The 17,187-nt window shown below is 39.3% G+C and overlaps 1 long non-coding RNA gene across 4 annotated transcripts in view; it reads right to left on the minus strand.

Moving 5' to 3' along the window:
• The window catches only part of LOC103553847 (uncharacterized), a 54,644-nt gene that overhangs the window by 17,615 nt on the left and 19,842 nt on the right, over window positions 1–17,187 (minus strand). For all 4 annotated transcript variants that reach the window (XR_011530968.1, XR_545562.2, XR_011530970.1 and 1 more), the window contains one exon: window positions 10,868–11,010. This is a non-coding gene — a long non-coding RNA (uncharacterized lncRNA). The remainder of the gene's footprint in view (window positions 1–10,867; window positions 11,011–17,187) is intronic.

Here is a 17,187-nt window from a genome sequence, read left to right on the forward strand (position 1 = left end):
ATTACCAAGACCAGTACTACTTCAATTAATGTAATCACTTGTGGCTTTTTTTTTTTTTTTTCCATAAGGAGGCACCCAGGAACTGCAAATTGGTTTGAAACTCCATGCAAGTCCACCTTATTTTTGCTTTACCCTTTTCTGATACACTCCTTGGGTTCCTAACTGAAGTTGATGATTCCACAGCCTGAAAAGTCTCTGAGTTTGCTTTCTTTCCTCTCTTTTCCTGCAAGGCTAAAGTTCTCAAAATCCAGGTTCATGTATATAAAGTTTTGGTAATTGCCGACAAGGCAAAATCAAATGTTTTTTTCGCCTATCTCTTGGATTGCATTTTTCCCTACAATTTTGACCTGATAAATCTTTACTATTTTACCAGTTCTTTGACACTTTATAAGAATTATTTTAAAATATTTTATCCAGAATTTTTTTATTGTTTTCAGCAGAAAGATTGATATGAATAACCTAATCTGCTATTAATAGAAATAGAAGCACTCAGTTAAGCTCTTCATAAGTTAACAGTATCAATCCTTTGTCCTCTTTGCCTTAAAATATTTCTCTAGGTAGCTTTCTGCTCATCTTTCCTCTTATAGCTGTTCAGAAATGGACTAGATTGCTGCAGGAGTGAATGAACTATGAGTCACATGAAATAATCAATCACTGGTTGATAAAAAAATTCCTTAAATAAGTAAAAGATTGAACTAAATAACATCTGAAGTGCTGTCTAAATCAAAGAATGTGGTCAAACTGAAAATTTATTTTCAGTAAATTTTGTTTTCTTTTTATACATTCTGGAAGAAGGATCCACTTATTAATCCTCCATTTACTCAATATCTCTATCTGATTGTATTTATTATCTATTTTGCCTTGAATATTCCTGTTATTTAAATTTTTTACGCATTTATGGCTTTCTCCTTAACTAATTTGTAGATAAGGAATGGCTTCATGTATACCTTTATAAACCGCTCACAACCTCCATCCATTTTTCTTGCCTGTTATTGGATCTCCAGAAACTGATACATTTTATTTGAGTTGAAAAAACTTATAATAATTAAGACGTTGATTTTCTATGTGCTTCACATGTATTATTTTATACAATCTTCATAACAATTTTATGAAGTAGATTTATTATCATTTCTAATTTATAGGTAACAAAATTAAGGAATGGGGAGATAAAGTTCCCAGACCAAAGTTAGGAAGTGGTGGAACCTGAGGTTTCATCTCAGGATGCCCAGCTCCAAAATTCCCATTTGTAAGCTTCCATTATACAAAATTGTCAAGAGTGGTTAACAGTTTACAAACATTTTCAGGATAATCAAATGAGAAACAGCAAAAAGAGAGTGAGAAATCAACAGCTGGGGAGAACCAGCCCCCTTTGGCAACAGGATGAAAACAAAATCACTTATTCCTTGCAGTCCATATTCTGTTGTATGTGTGTTTGTGTGTGTATGTCAGTGTTTGTGTGTGCACGTGATGTTGATGTTTTGTCTCTTTTAATAATTTTTCCTTGTAAAATTGTATTTCCCCATTCTCTTGTCCTCACCATGTCTGAAAAGAGCCATGCAGGAAGATCCAATGCCCCGCCCTGGCTGCTACAGCGCAGCTTCCTCTCCCTCCCTGTTTCGTACAAGGCGTTTTCGGTGCAGTTCCTGCCCTTCTGTGTGCTCTAACCTTGAGAGCACTGACGTCAGAATTGAGGGTGTATGCTGCACCAGACCCAAGCGGGCGGCTTTGGCTACCAGCACTTCCTCTGGATGCTGGCCTCTTTCTAGCTTAGACACTCTTTCTCATTCCTGGCCTCATTCTGCCTTGCCAGCCAGCCCTCTCCTCTGCTCACACACCCTATGAACCTTTATTGAGCTTGCGATGCTCTTCTCATCTGCATAGTCATCATGCTTGTCAAGAGTTCTATCACTCTAGGAAGGTTACGAGATGGCAGCCTTGCCTTTCTCTACAAACATCAAAGTTTGATTTTGTTGTCTGTGCATGAGAGCCAAGATTGGCCTTGTTTTTTCTTGACCACAAGGACATTCCAGTGAGACCCTGGTTGAGAAGAGAATGAATGGAAGCTCACTATGGGTGTCTCCTCATCCGAAATTACCATCAGCAGTGCTCCTAGGACTCAGGGAAACTCCAGAGACTGAACTGGAGACAGTGTAGCGACTTTGATGCCAGTCTTACATCATCCTTTGAAACTGGGACCTGGTGGTTGCCCAAAGGATCAAAGCCCTATTGATTTACGATAGCTCATGAAAAGCAAACTAGTTGCTTCTGGATTTGGGCAGGGGATAAGAGGACTTGGTGGGCCAGAGAAAAGATATTGCTCAGGTTCCTGTAGGGTGCATCGTTTTCTACCACTTTGCATTATTCTTTCTCTCTCTTTCATCTTATGAAGAATTCAAGAAGATTATAAGTGACTCTGGGGAGGGCAAGATTATTACCATTTTTATTTTTTCTTTTCTTTCTCCTGCAAAGCCCAACACAGCGTCAGCCATACAATCTCATAAAACCATGGACTGTCAGACTCAGTAGTTTCACTAGAGTGCATGTAATTCAACTCCCCACTTAAGAAATGGGAAAAATCCAGCCCAGAGAAAATAAATGACTTTGCCAAGGTCATGTGATTTCCTTATGGCAGTGCAGATGTGAGACTCTAGCTCTCTAGGTCCCAGGCCCAACAGGTGCTTGTTAGAGCTCTGATACCAGAAGGATTAAGCACGTGAAGGGTTGCATGCCCTGAAATGCTGTCTCCTTCCCACAGGGACCAAAGATGAACAGCACTTTATTGGGTAAGTCATGGTGAGTCTTCACAAGTCTCTATGTCCATCCTTGAATTGGGATGGACATGGAACCAGGAAAGTGATGTCTTTGTGTCCCTCATCCCACTTCAACATGGTCTAGAAAAATTAAATTCGCCCAGAATTTGTTCAAATGTCTCAGTCTCAGAGAGGCCTTTCCTGATGATCCTTTCTGGAACAGCAGTGCCCCTCTGCACCAGCCCTCTTCCCCTCAACACTCAGTGATTGGCTGAAGCCACTTAATTTTTTCCCACAGCACTAAGTACCACCTGATGTATCACAAATTTGTTTATTTTCTTGTTTTTGTTTCTTTATATACATGTATACACATGTTGCTTCCCTTAACACGGTTTTACCAACAGCTCATTTGCGTGTACTCTCCAAAGATGATGAGATGATGAGTGGGGCGGGCTTCAAGCCAGCGAAGTGGCATCACAAGGAAACTATAACTTGGGTCCATATTAGCACCACCACAGGATGACACGAGAGACCAACGCACCTATGGGTGAAGAGCACTCCATCATCTCCCTATCTCAGTCTCTGGAAGTCTGCTGGAGTCTGAAAGCATGTGCTTTCTTCTCTAGCTCCCCCTCCCTAAGCTCCAACAACTAAAACAAGCCTGTTTATTCAATAAAGAGACCGTGACTGTCTTGGCCCAAATCCCAGATGTCCTCTGAAGACTTGGGGGGAGCAGACCCAATCATTCTTCTTCCCCAGTGAAGTGGCTGGCATTAAGGCACATCCTCTGGCCCCTGGATGTCCCTCTGCCCTCCTTATAATTAAGCCAAAACCCAAATAGTCCCCACCATCTAGCCACCAGCATTCCTTAGGAGCCCTCTGCTTAGCGTAGAACTCATCATTATTTAGAGAGGAAAAAACCTCATGTGGGCACCTCTGTCTCTTCTCTGCAAGTATATTATTCTAGGTGCAAAATAAAATATAAAAAATGAAAACCCAAGGCTTGCTCATCCCCTGTGACTCTAGAGGGGAATTCCAATCACACAGAGAACACCCTGTCCCTTCCTCCCACCTTTTCCACCCAGCAGAGGAGGAGGAACTAGCCTTGGGGGGGAATCGTTTTCCTGTTCCACTGTCTGTAAGCACATTTTCCAGCTCAGTCCTGACTTTTCAATTTCAGAAAGTCTCCACATCCAAGTGAGGCCCCGTGTTGGACCAGCCTCACTGTGTCCTTCCTACTTCTCATAGGTAAAGTGTTTATCGGCCTGAAGGGAAACAGCAAATGCATAGGAGAGAACATGCACATTGTTGGCTGACAAACAGCTTTGCTCATGGCAGCTTGGGGGGCGAGCGGTTATTTTCCACGTGCTCTTATCAACAGGAAATCTTAACTGCAGTTCATGCAGTGTGGGAGATTTTGGCCAGTCTCTCGAAACAAACATTTGAGAGCCCTTAAGATAACTGTCGCTCACCTTCCAGACTCATTAATCATTGACAAGCTGAAGCTATCCAGTTAGGAGGAAAGGAAGAGGGGCCGACGAATACATGTCAAACAAATCACGCTCTCGAGCTGGCACCAAACTCAAGAAACTCCAGGGAGAGACAAAATGTATGCTAATGTGCCAAATTAAATCCTGGCACTGAAATTGTGTGTGTGTGTACATGTGTGTGTGTGAGAGAGAGAGAGAGAGGAGATTGAGGACTAAAGAAATAACATGGCTCTGAGATCAAAAACTTGAAACCTTAACTCAATTCTCTCCCCTTTCCTCCCATCTCCAATGAGAATATATCACCCTGTCCAGGGGAAATAGAGTGAGAAGGTCGGGGAGACACAAAAAGAGATAAAGCTATGGAGTCCTGGGTTCCTGGCTTCCTTAGAGACCAAGGTAGATCCCGAAAGACTTATTTTTCCCCATTAACTTTTATGAAGCCTGACCTGGCTGTAATGTTTCTTAAATGCCAGCCAGCTTCCAGCCAGGATTTTCCAAGTGCATCTAATTGCCCACTTTATCACAGACGCTATCAGGTAAATGGCGTTCCACCTCCGCTGGGCCAGCCTAAGGTTGACACCCAGGACTTGTCAGGCAACGGATCACAGAGCCAGCATGGGGGCCCTTGCGCCACATTCCTGCATGAGGGTGACAGTAAATTATGACATCTGCCAGGAAGATCAGGACATGGCTGTGCTACCGGATGCACCTAAGCTACACAACCAGGAAGCCTTTTAGGATGTGATTGGAGATGTGTCTGAGAGCTCTTAAAGGGACAAAGAGCCTCTTTCCCCAGCAACAGGGGAACAGAGATGAACCCTGGACATTTGCTTTTCTCTTTGATGATATTTAATGACCTATTTTTATGTTTGGGTGAATAATGCTACCTGGCAATTATCAAATGTTCCAGAGTTTAAATTGCGCTTATATCCATCCTCTCAAGACCCTCAAAGCCACTCAGAGGAACAGTCATCATTCCCATTGTCTAGGATAAAGAAACCAAGAGGGAGCCAGGGTAGCTGATTTGGTTCGGGTCAAAAGAAAGTGCTAGAAAGTGTTAGAGCTGGGCCTCAAATCTAGGTCTTCAAACCCCTCAAAACACGTGTTCTTCGCTTTACTGAGATCTTCTCCACCTTCTTCCTCTCCAAAAGTGTTTTTTTTTTTTTTAAAGATTGGCACCTGAGCTAACAACTGTTGCCAATCTTCTTTTTTTCTTTCTCTTTCTGCTTTTTGTCCCTAAATCCCCCCAGTACATAGTTGTATATTTTAGTTGTGGGTCCTCCTAGTTGTGACATGTGGGACGCCGCCTCACTGTGGCCTGATGAATGATGCCATGTCCTGGCCCAGGATCTGAACCAGTGAAACCCTGGGCCGCCGTAGCGGAGCACGCAAACTTAACCACTCGGCCACGGGGCCGGCCCCAAAAGTGTTTTTTTAATTGTAGCTTTGGGAATAGGCATTATATTTTTGTATATGTATGCCTTTTAGTCTAAATCCTTACAGAACTGACCTGAACATTGATACCAAAAAAAGGAAACAAAATAAAACACCAAAACCAAGAGGGAAAGATAATCCTTTCTTACTAATAAAACTAGATTTTTTAAAAGGAGCTATTGGAAAAATAAGTAAATAGAAGAAAGGAGGATAAGTGACTGGGAGTATGAAATTATCAATACAAATAATCATTTATTGAAACTTTTGGTGGACTAAGGTGGAATTTCAGACAAACTCTGCACAAGATGGGAGGGTAAAGGTGTGACTTGAAATATGTTAGGACGTGGGAAGTTCTTTGAGTTCAACAGCATGAAAGACTTCAGCAAAGAATCTAAGCCTGAGATATTGGGACAAAATGTATGGGACTTATCTCATTTCAGCGCAATCTCACAAGGAAAATACTCAGCCCTTAAGATTATAAAGAGAAAAGGAGGTGGTTTTGTAGGTGCAGATCCCACAAATGCTGATCTAAACTGGCGACAAATTGTCCCTTAAATGCCTGAGGTTCCACATTCGAGCACCCCCACCTGTAAAGGAGACAGGCTTTTTGACTTGTCAACGCTACACGGAAAATTGATGGTGCAAAGATCAAGATTTGGTTTGATTCCCAATGTGATGACTTAACGTTTGACGACCCTGAGCAAGTCATTAATTTGTCTGTGCTTAATTTTCTCATCTGAGAATGTGAATAAAAATGTTTAGTTGCATAGGCTGTACTAAGGATTAAATGAGAAACTGGGTATAAGAGGACTTTATAAACTACAAAATGGTATTACTTCCATCTTAAAACAACCTAGTATTTGCTGAAAGTCAATGCCCTTAAGGATTGGAAAAGAAAATGGCAGGATTGATTTTATCCTGCATTCAACCACCATTTATTGAGTACTTAGCATATGCAAGGTGCTCTGCTAACAACGCTGGTGCCACCTAAATAGAATAAGACATGGTCATGAACACTGGAAGGTTAAATTGGTCAAGGTCAAAGCTACCATATACGTATGAGCGTGTCTGTATTCCTTTCTTCCAACATTTATTGAATAGCCACTGCCTTAGGAAATTCACCAAATGGCTGATATGTGTATGTGTGTGTGTGTATGCATGTGCGTGTGTGCCCGTATACACCAATAACCAGGTTATATTACATTGTGATACATATTATGACAAAATAATTTTATGAGCCTATTTAATGATAATATTTTCTGGAAGAGAGAGTCTAGAAACCTTAACATATGCACTTAGTTCTACACCTGGAACTATTTATACACAAATGCTAATGTTTTTAATAATAATATTTCAACGTATAATGGCTTAGATAATGTTTTCCCTCACTGTAGTTTTTGGCAATATTGGAGGTAAATAAATAGATGGATACACTTAACTTAAGTGACCAGGAAATGGAAAAACTGACAAGTCATCGTAAGCAGGCATGACTGGTAGAATAAGGTTGGTTCACCACAATTAGAAGCAGTAAGAATTCTAGAATAAAATGTGAATGGATGTGGCATCTTCTGGCCTTCCTTGCGTCACAGTCGATATTTCAAAACACTAATAAAATGCCACCTATGCTCAAAAGCCTGGTGAATAAATTGAAATAAAGAGGTTTTTTTTTAAAGATTCAGTGGTTTCCTTGCCATTCAGTCTTAAGTCACAATCCTGAGGTAAAAAACTGAAACCTCCCCTTTTCTCTCTTCTATTAGCTAAACTTTTTCAAAAAGGGTTATTATCGTTGCTTCTGAGATAAATAGAAACTACATTATCAATGCAGACAATTTGTGTGGCTCAAGGAGAAGACAAGTGTAAATATATTTTATACGCAATATGTCTTGCACTCTATTATAAACATTTATTTGTTTGAAGTTCTGCTAAAGAATTGCTTGCTTGGGTTCTTAGTTAAGATACATGATGGGCATTATTTTCATGCTAAAGCACCATCTTCCCTAAAAGATCCTGTAAATCCTAGCATTTAGGAGGCTGGAATTTCACTGAAAACATTCCACCCCAGTCCACAACTGCCGATGCTCTTCGTTACAGTTGTTGACACATAACGAAAAACACAATAACATGACCAGAAAAGACTCTTCAGTTTTTCAAGTGGTTTGAAAAACATTGTCCTTTGATTCTTTTATGAGGGTTCCATAATTTCTTGGGGTTTTCCAGCTGCTTTTTGATCACTGGCTCTGCCAGCCTCTCTTCCCAGACAGAAACTGGGACACTTGACGGTGGTTGTGGTAAATTAATAAAGAGAAAAAATAAACAGAAGGTCCTTTTCCCATGTGTTTTTTTTCAACTTCCTAAATCTGTTCACTATACAGTTAATTTGGAGCTTACAATGCAGGAACCCTGTCTGGCCCTTCTAATTTATCATTCTCTTCTGAAGTTATTCCTTCCTTGGAGAGTCCACAAGGGGAACTCACAGCAGGCAAGTGAATGGATGGTCCTCTCTCCAGGTTCCCACATTCTTTCAGGACATCTGGGTCGCTGGATGCAAAAGCAAAGCAAAACTGTCTAGGATTTCTACCATCCAATCCCATAGGTTTAATATCATCTAGATTAGTGGTAGGCAAACGTTTTCTGTAAATAGCCAGACAGTAAATGTTTTTGGCTTTGCAGGCCATATGGTCTTCGTCACAATTACTCAACCCTGCCGCTGTAGCATGAAAGTAGCCATAGATAATATGTAAATGAATGAATGTGGCTCGGTTCCAATAAAGCTTTATTTATGGACACTAAAATTTGAGTTCCCTATAATTTTCATGTGTCATAGAATATTCTTCTTGTTTTGAATTTTTTCCAACAATTTAAACGTGAAAAAAGCCTTCATAGCTTATGGAGCCCTACAAAACCAGACAGCGGCAGGATTTGGCCCACATACTGTAGTGAGCTAATCCTTCATCTAAATGATCAGTTCTTCAAATTTATGTCTCAAGCCAATACTTCCCTTTTGGACTTTACAACTGAGTATTGATATCTCTCGTTGGTCATTCCTCAGACACTTTCGGTGTCTAAAATGGAAGCTGTAACTCTCTTCTTCCATTGCATTTTTTACCAGGTCTTTTCTGTCTGAGAAAAATACTTTCACATCTTCCTCATAGTTACTACAGCCATAAAATTGCTAACCATTCTTGAGTGCTCCTTTAGTATACTCCATATCCAATCCATCACCAAATTCTGCGGATTGTACTTCTAAGACATACCTCAAATCTGCTTAATTCTCTCCATCTGGTCCAAGCTACTCTTATCCGTTACCTGGATTCCTATAAGAACTTCCTAATTGAAATCTTTCCCTTTTCTGTCTTTTCTATTTGCTAAATCCTTGCAAACAGAGTTCTTGTCATTACTTCGAGGTATATGGAAACTGTGTGATCACATTGACAACATACACTGGTAAAGTAGAAGTTTCCACTCCTACTCTCTCTCAGAGGATTTTGCGTACAGCATCTGAAGTGAACTTGCTAAAGCATTAGTCAGAAAGTCACTCTGATGGCTTTCCTTTGCCCTGAAAAATAATCCATACTCCTAATTAAACTCTTTAAGTTTCTGCCTGAGACAAATTCCACCTTCACCTCCATCTCTTCACCACCTCTGACCACGCTCATCCTTGTTCATTACACTTCAGCCCAGCTGGCATCTTCTCTTTTCCTGCAGCCTACTTCACCCTTTCCTGGCTCTAGGCCTTTCCTCACTCTTCTCTCTGACTGTAGTGGTGTTTCCCCAGTACCTTGCATGGCTGACTCATTCTCATCCTTTAAGTGTCAACTTAGCTATTACTTCTCCACTGACCACTTCAACCAAAGTCAGCATCTCCCTCTTCACCTTAATGATTTCCTTTATAGACTCTATTCTGATATTTAACAGTTTTGATTGCCCCTTTTTTTTTAGCCAGTTCCTTATTTGTCTTTCATATAGAATGCAAGCGATGTGAGGGTAAATACTTATCCGTCGGATTTGCTATATCCAAAGGCTAGTCTAACAGACAGCAGATACATAAGTATTGAATAAATGATGTAATAAATGGATCTATCAATTTAAAAACTTAGGCCAATTCTATGGTGTAATTTTTAAGTGTATGCAAATTTTTAATTGAAATATACATTACACTCAGAGAAATGCATCGTGGCATAGTTTCTATTCTATTTTTAACGCCTTTGTTCATTTTCCAATTTATCTACAAAAAAACCCCCATGAATCACTTCTGTTATGAGAAGTAATAGAAATGCAAATGTTAATAAAAGGAAATTCCAACCTGCTAAAAATTTTTGTTGACAGTTTTTTAAATCATGTCCTTGAAATGTGCATGGTTACGTTGGACCATGGAAATGCTTCAATGTCTAAGGTAAATGGAGAAAAGGTAATACACCACCTGGATTCTGCACCTGGGAAAACCTGTTAAGGAGCAATTTTTCCCTCACATGGAGCTCTGGGGAAGGCATGTGGGGGCCTTGGGTTGAGTAACTACGTCGTCTCTGTTGAGTCACACATCTCTTTATCCTATACTTTCAGCTTTTTTCGAAAAACATCATTTAATTTGAAGGCTGATTAAGCAACAGAGGTGATAAAACAGTGCATGAATGGGGGCTGCAGTATAAGTTGAAATCCTGACTGTGTCTCTGTGGCCCATGTAATATTGACCTCTGAGCTCCAATTTCCTTCTTTGTAACAGAGAACCCAAAGTAACTTCTCATTAGACTACTTTGAAAACTTAAAAGACATTTATAAGGATCTGGTATAGTATATGGTACGGACAAGGCATATATACAAATAAATTTATGTGTTGTAAATATTAGTTTTTAAAGGAATAAATTCTACGAGGTGGAAAAGGCTTGTATGTTTGTAATAAAAAGAAAACAAAATTTGGCTTGAGAAAGATCTCAGCTCTCATAAGCTTCTCAGATGATTTTTTCTCATTGTGTTCAGAATCCTTGCTGAATGTGTAAGCCGGCATTTACTACATTGTGCTACAATGACCAACAGCTTCTGAAACCCAGCAACATATAGCTACAAAGGTTGACAAGGGTTTATTTTTGTTTGCCTTACTTTGGGGCTGTGGCAGCTGCACACTGACCGTGAATCTGGTCCACATACATCCTCATCCCAGAAGCCAAGGAACAGAAGTAGTCTTTCTTTGGGACATACCCTTCTCATTGCACGAAAAAATGGAGATGGTTGAATCAAATATGGCTCTTCAGACTTCAAACACGGCATGTGTCACGCTGCTCACATTCCACTGGCGAAAGCACGTCACACAGGCAGAGTGGTGTCGTTGAGCTAAGGAGTCACTGCAATTCACATGGCAATAAGCAGAGATTGATAATTCTTTGACAAGAAGGAACTGGATGTTGGGTACAATAAACAGTAGACTACATTAACCTACATCTTTTTTTCTAAACTTAAAAGGAAAAAAATAACGAGAATGCCCTCTAGAGTTATGCAATCTAGTTCCTCCACCTGGAATAAACAAATGTTTAACAACAAAACATTTCTTAGTGGAACCAGTAGGTTGAGATGTTTAACATTATAGAAAATGCTGATATTTTAAGTAGCAAACTAAATAGCACAGTCTGGGAATACAGTTTCCAGTGATTGATATGGTTTTAGTAGGATGGTCAAATAGATGGATATAGTGTTAGACTGATGGGTTCGGGAAACACTATCATCATTCTCCTGAAATAGCAGGCCAGCTCTCGAAACTGTGGTGAGCATGATTACACTGAGCCCTAGGCTAAAGGATTTACAGTTTCCTTTAGTCAAACCACAATGTATTGATTAAATATTTGCCCAGAGTTTATTAGATTCGGGGTACTCACATTTGTCTGTATTAACAGTCATCAGATTGAATATACTGTTCATGCACTCAGTCATCAGTAAACAATAGAAGGGAAATTCCCTTTTTCTCACATATTGCTTGTTTTGCCACAGTAAAAATTAAATAATGCATTTCAGCTCTCCAAGTGTTACCTCTCTCATTGGTCAATATTTGAGTCCAGCTTTATCCCATTTAGAAATAAATGAAACGGTTACTATTGTTTTCATTTTTAAATTGAGAAACTGACCTTTGGAGAGTGAGCCTTGTCCTCTGATCCTGAACTGGGAAGGGGAAGACAAGAAGACAAGAAAGGTGCCCTGCATTCTTCATGAAGACCAGTGCACCAGCCTGGCTTGGTGGAAACCACAACAATTTCATCATGAAAAATTAACAAATTTTTGCAGAGAAGAATTAATCAAAATAGTTTTTCTCCCAGAGAGCCAATCTTCATAAATTCTTTTGTTGTTGATATTGTTTATTTGTTTTTTAAAAAGTACCTTTACTTGTGTGAAAATGCAGTTAAATTAGGCCAAGCTGGTTCAAACTCTTAGTTAAAAATGAGCAATTATTGAAATAAATAATTAAAAAATAGTTGATTTCTTTTCTTTTCTCTCTTTTTTAATAACCAAAACTTTTTTTTTTTTTTTTTGGCTAGGAAAGTTTCACCCTGAGCTAACATCTGTTGCTAATCTTTCTCTTTCTATTTTTTTTTCCTCCCCAAAGCCCCAGTACATAGTTGTATATTCTAGTTATAAGTCCTTCTAGTTCTTCTATGTGAACCACCACCACAGCATGGCTACTGACAGATGGGTAGCGTGGTTCTGCACCTGGGAACTGAACCCCAGCCACTGAAGCAGAGTGTGCTGATCATTAACCACTAGGCCATCAGGGTTGGCTCTAATTGATTTCTTCACCCAGTTTGATAGTAGTTTACTGGGCAAATTGATGATTCACTTTAAAAACATTCAGGTCAGTTATGCATGTGGATAAAATGGTAAAATAAACTTTATACAGAAGTATGTATTTTCAGGCTTGAACAGCTAGAAAAACATGAAAATGCATGTGAGATATTTGGTTTTTTTATGCAAACTGAAAAAATCAGAAAAGATGTCAACAATTATACCTGAAAACTAAAGATCTCTCTCTCCTCTGCTTCTAGCCACCAAGTTCCCGTCTCCAAAGTCATTAATTTCTCACATAGACTTCCAGAAATAAGTCTATACATTAATGTAAGTTATTGCTGCAATATCAGTTAAAGAGTGCTAAAAAGGAGCAGGGATTAGGTAAATTTTTTTGTACTTGTCAATTTTTCTAAGTCTTGCCATCAAGAGCTGCGAGAAGCGGGAGAGGGAATTAAAGGAAGAAAATCTAAGAAACAGTACCATGTTCCCAAGCATTTCTATGCCATCCTGGGTCTCTCAGCACATTAATTGGTATTTTGACTTTTAAAATATTTTTTTTCCAAAATATCACTGAGCTAGAATTACAGAAAGGGGGTCTGATAGTCTCCTTGGAGAAAACAAGTAACAAGTAATGCTACATTTCAGTTGAGAATGCAGAATAAGATAAAAAAACAAAACAAAAGCCACTGCCAATCTCAAAGGGCTTGTCTCTGAGATGAGGGGGGATGACTTTAAGCTTATCCATTCATTCATAGAAGAGATATTTATTGAGCACCTAAAATATGTCAGATGCTGATGATGTGAAAGTAAACAATACAAATATGATGCCTACGGGCTTAGATGTTCCCAAAATTCAATCAGTCAACAGCCACATGCTGAATAGCTCATTTTCTGAAGGCCTATTGAAAAACTATCTTGCAGAAAGACCATTCCTTCAAATTATGAATTCATCAAAAATTACTTTTCATTACCAATTGCTATGTAGAATGTGGTAGATTGATTATAAAAATGATGACCAGGAAAATGTAAATACAAATAGCAGTGAGATAGCACTACACACTTGTTTGAAAGGATAAAATCCAAAAAACTGACAATATCAATTACTGGCAAGATTCTAGAGCAACAGGAGTTCTCATTCATTGGTGGTGATAAGAATGCAAAGTAGGATAACCACTTTAGAAGATAGTTTGACAGTTTCTTACAAAGCTAAATATACTTTCCCCTTGATGTTGGATCAAGTCATGCGATCTGCTTTATTCAGTGTAATGCAAACTGTCATGATGTTTAAGCAGAAGCATTAGGAGCCACTGCGTGGTTGGTTTTTATTTTCTTTCCTCTTCCATGAGAATGGCATGGGCCAAAGAAGATTTCAGCCTTAGCCGCAGATTGAGAAGACACACAGAGCAACACCAAACAGTTGCTATGAAAGGTGAGCAAGGCATAAATGTTTATGGTTGTAAGCCACTGAGATATGGGGATCACTTGTTACCACAGCGATGCTGACAAATATAACATCACATTCACATAAAAAATGGTGAATGATAGAGAAGAGTTCACGAATCCAAATTATAAAATACCAAATAAATCTACATTCAATGGAAGTGCACTGTCATCTACTGAAGATATGTAGATAGTGAATTGAATTTAACATGTTGTTTGTGTGCGTGATTTATTGTATTATCCTATTGCTTCTTTACTTTGGAACACTGACTTTCCCTTACCACTCATTGAAAGGATTTGTTATTTATTTATTTATTTATTTATTTATTACATATTCACTTAATTATTTACTCTCTATTTTTAAATAATATACAGATTACACCACAGTGGAAAACTAGAAGTAAAAAAGACAGTGGTGATATTATTTCTACTTTGTAAAAAAATAAAGTAAATTAAGTTGATTGGATTTAGTAGTGATTCGCAGATGATACCAGATAAAATAGAAATAGTTTTCTCATGTTAAGAGCCCTAGACATTTCTTGAATGATCAATGTATATATGCAAATGGCGGCCAAATTGGCTTTCAGCAAACTGGTTACTTAGTGAGTCAGTTTTTTCAGTCAGTTGGTGTCCTTGCGCATCTTTGCTCCCCTAGAGCTACCATTCTAGATTCAGGAGAGACTGAGCTTGGACCAAGAATTTTAGGCAGCAAGAAATTGTTTGATGTGTCCAACTGTATATTTTTACTCATATCATCTTTAGAACTCTCTCCAAGGGAAGCTAACCTGCATTCCCAAAGAGAGTGACTGTAAGAAAAGGAAATGTGAGTCAAATGAGAGTGGCTATCTTAAAAGAATTATACCAAATTAAGTCATCAAAACTTCTGTGTCAGGACCTGATCAATATAACATTGTCGTGCTAGAGGGAGGAGGAGTCTGCCTTCCCCTACCCTGAACTTAGCAATGTGACAGTGAAGTGGAAGAAGTCTAGGACCGTGGATGGTAAACAGATGGAAGCAAGCCTACACCATCTATGTAAGGCCCACAACGTCAACGATGTGAGAAATGCTGTTAGCAAGACTGAAGTGCTGGGGATTACATTGCTGGGGATCCAGAACCAGCATCTAATGTCTCTAGGAGGGATATTGCCTGATGATGCTGATGATGTTCTGTCTTCATTCTAGACTCCAGAGGAGGGGAAACTTAAGATGTGGTTTAAGTTATTATAAACTATATGTCTTTCATAGGTCAGTATGAATTGTGGATTACTATCTGATAACTGGGCACTTCCCAGAATTCATAGTCAAACCAGTGGTCCAGAATGAGCCCACACTGAAACTCTAAGGGAGATGTCTTGAAAGAAAAACGGGATTTTCTTCTATTGATTTTAAGGGCCAAATATGTCCTTATTGTTGGGGGATAGACTCAGAGGCACGGCATGTAAAGAGAGGTCTTAGAAAGTCAAGATTTAACCAGAGTGTTTGAAAGTCTTACAAAAGCAGGGAGGTCTGCCACTTTCCTGGGAAGTCTGAAGAGCTATGGTAGGTGGGCCACTTCACAACACTTCTAGCCAATCATAACCTTAACAACTTCGTTAGAAATTTGCCACCCTTGAGGATCTGCCTGGGGATGGCGTACGCTTCCCCTGATATCAAGGTCCCACAGGTACTCAGTTCAAACTCTCAAAACAACTTAGGATTGGAGCATCAACTTGGACACTTGTATGGGCAACCCAGGGTGACTAGAAGGAACAGCAAAATTATTCCCAGGATATATGAGCATCTTGACATTGCTTTCCTGATTCTGTCATTTGCGGGTTTATGCTCAGTGGCTAAGCAATGTATGAGAACAGGAAAGGTTTAGATTAAGAATGGTCAGAAGCCACAAATTCTAATTAGATTTTGGTTCGCCTCTACCTCTCAATATATGTCAAAATAAAGACAAATAAATGTAAGGACATATATGAGTGTTTGGAAACTTCTAAGAATGATGTCTTCAATATTGTTCTTGGAAATTGCAAATATTAAATTCTTCCCCCAAACCATTTTGGGGTCATCTCTGTTTTGCTGGTGCAATAGGCATGGCACCAGTCCACCTATGTGATCATCTAGCAGTGAGACGGGCTCATTAATCTTGGCCACTAGTAACATTTGCTGCGAATTTTGTTCCCATAAATCACTGAGCTTGTGTTTCCTGAACTGTAGAATGATGCTGAATCTTCCCAGTGATTTCAGAAGTTTTTCAAGCAAGCCTGGGAAGAGGAACCCATGATGCATAAAGATGGTCAAATCAGTTTTGGTAACATCCTCAATGAATTTCTAAACCAGAGAGGACCAGCAAGATGGTGGGCTACCTGAGAGAAAGAGGCAGTCAAGAATGAATCACAATGACTTTGAGACGGCAGTGAGCTCAGGCCAATCACATAATACTCGCTATTGTGCTCTGGCTTAGTCAGAGGCAAATTCAGGAAGCACATTCCATTAGACTAAATAAAGCTTCGATCATGTGTAAAATTCCCAGCTTGAATAGACAGCCATCCTATCACTCATCGGGCTAGATGCATTTAATGGGTGTAATTTCTTCCTCATATTTCTATGCATTTATTGTTTTATTTTTATTGTAGGAATTTGGGCATCTTATAAAGCTTATTATTTTCTGTTAAGCCTAGGCTTAAGTAAATACTGTTCTCCAGGGTGTACATGCAAACATGTTTCCTTTTGATTGTCAAAAGAATGGGGCAATCTGATTCAACTTAACTATGAGATTAGAAGAAAGGAAAAGTGGAGAAAACAAGAACAACCCCCTATTCAGCACCAAGCCAATGAAACTTCAAAGCGTATAGAAATCATTTTGGGGGGAGGGGACTTGTAAAGTATGAATTCCTCAATTCCAGAAGTTCTGATTCTTTATCCTCAAGATGAAATTCAGAAAAATGTAATATAAGAAAGCTTCACAAGTGATTTTGATATAGGTGAAGATTGCCTTGGACCCCTGTAAATTGCATTAAACTTGCTCTGAAATCTCTTAGAGGAGAAGGAAGGAAGATGGAAGATGAATGTGCTTTTTATTTTATGCAGGCCAGTTATCTGAAAAACAGTACATCAGAAATCGTCCCTGCATCATTTTAATTTCACAATTGAACCTCATTCACCAGAGCTGCTCAGCCACGTAGCTCCTGAGGTTTATATAACCCAGGTCTCAGCAGGCTGCTGACCGGAGCTTCAGTCCAAGCAAGTGCTCATTAAGCATGATGGTCGGCAGCGGACGGTAATTCTCTATACTATGTATACTCCAGTAGATTTTCCAAGG

The sequence above is a fragment of the Equus przewalskii genome, chromosome 21, assembly GCF_037783145.1.
Source record: "Equus przewalskii isolate Varuska chromosome 21, EquPr2, whole genome shotgun sequence".
Taxonomy (NCBI): Eukaryota; Metazoa; Chordata; class Mammalia; order Perissodactyla; family Equidae; genus Equus; species Equus przewalskii.